Source organism: Dendroctonus ponderosae, unplaced genomic scaffold (assembly GCF_020466585.1).
Source record: "Dendroctonus ponderosae isolate FM_Combo_2020 unplaced genomic scaffold, Dpon_F_20191213v2 Dpon_F_20191213_5, whole genome shotgun sequence".
Classification (NCBI taxonomy): domain Eukaryota; kingdom Metazoa; phylum Arthropoda; class Insecta; order Coleoptera; family Curculionidae; genus Dendroctonus; species Dendroctonus ponderosae.
Genome location: NW_026018715.1, coordinates 15,649,971 through 15,651,501, shown reverse-complemented (window position 1 = coordinate 15,651,501; position 1,531 = coordinate 15,649,971). Strand labels below are relative to the sequence as shown.

At 31.5% G+C, this 1,531-nt stretch overlaps 2 protein-coding genes across 2 annotated transcripts in view; one reads left to right on the top strand and one right to left on the bottom strand.

The window, feature by feature from the left end:
- Positions 1-1,531, top strand: part of LOC109539086 (PIH1 domain-containing protein 1) — a 242,786-nt gene that overhangs the window by 7,361 nt on the left and 233,894 nt on the right. The gene's annotated exons all lie outside the window — the stretch shown is intronic.
- LOC109539065 (multidrug resistance-associated protein 1) overlaps positions 1-1,531 on the bottom strand; it is a gene marked incomplete at its 5' end in the record, with an annotated part of 237,012 nt that overhangs the window by 5,480 nt on the left and 230,001 nt on the right.

Sequence of the window (1,531 nt, the reverse complement as noted above, 5' to 3'; positions counted from 1 at the left end):
TCCACATTGAGATCTTAAAAAAGAACAGTTTTGCAAATAAGCGAAGATGGCATGTCATAATTTACAAATTGCTTAATATCTCAAAACTTGGTTTTTGCAGATACGACTTCCTGTCTGAGCAGAGTAGATTAGAAAAGAGAAAAATGTGCTAGTAATTACTTAATACATCAAGAATGTATGTTATATAATTTTTTAAGCTTCACATAATAATTGTTTGGTAAAGTGTTTCTCTTCCACAGCATTGGAATTTATCTTAAGTGCGAATGTCTATTGTTCAGTTTTCCTTATTGTTTAATTTACTTAATTGGAGTGATTAACTGGTATGTAAAGTGCTTTCCTAGCGAAAATACTTGACAATTATTTGCCACGTTAGTTTTAATATTTTAGTTTTACTCCTTTTTATAACTGCAATTTACGCGCGACAAAATTGATGAAAATCTACAAGAGTAAAAGTTTCGTCTTAGATCTGAATTCGAGAGTATGATAATTTTTCGTTTTGTAAAAACGTGTTTTTACTGTGCTCTTCCTCTGAAAATATTGATACAAAAGCCAGTTTCGATAATAAACTCGAAATTCTTTCATAGCTAATTCGTAAACCAATCGGTTTTAACTGTGATGAAATTCAAACTTTCATTTTAATATATGTAGTTCCTTAGCTTCGAAATGTCTACTAAATTAGAAGTTTTTAAAATTTTGCCAACATAATTAACACAATTTGCACTTGATTGTTATTAACACCTATTTATTGCGACTTGAACATTACAATGCAGATTTACAAATAGTATTTAGGCCTTGTATTGATTTAAGCCATTCACTGATAAATGTTCACATCTACATAGATAACGGCACATTGGTGAAATGTATTTTTTTTTAATCCGCAGTTTTGCCGTATATTCGATTATTTCGAACCAACTATCTGCTTGAGTGTAATCATTCATTTACATACCATTTGAATCCTGCCTAGTAGATTTCTACAGTCTTTTTTCTACGCCGAAATTGCTGAAACAATAACAGGCACATTGAAACAATTTTCCTGTACACATTGCACAAGGAAATACTACACTTTCATCGGGCAAACACATTTTCCTGGTGGTTTTTCATACAACATCCCGCCGGGGAAATAATGCAAATGTCCAAATATATTGATTTTCTATACCTATTAATAACTACATTTAAAATAAAAAACTTACTCTTTTATGTGATTATTAATTAGTTTGAGATCGCGAACTGGATGCAGTGAGAGAATAGTAATGACTAAAGCGAGTCATCAAAACCATCTATTTTATTGTATTTTTGTATTTGTTGATAACAATTTCCATTATTTACCGAGCATTACAAATCTGCTCTGTTTATAGCTGACATGGGCGTGGGGTTATCTTTCCATTCATTTAATTGTATTTTTCTCTTTTGTTTAAGGTAATGGATCCCATTCTCTGTGTATGTTAATCTGCATTACATATACAGGGTGATTCAAAATTTGCGTCATTCCTCTGGGGGTGTTGTCTGGCGGTGTTATAGGAGTACAGAAAAA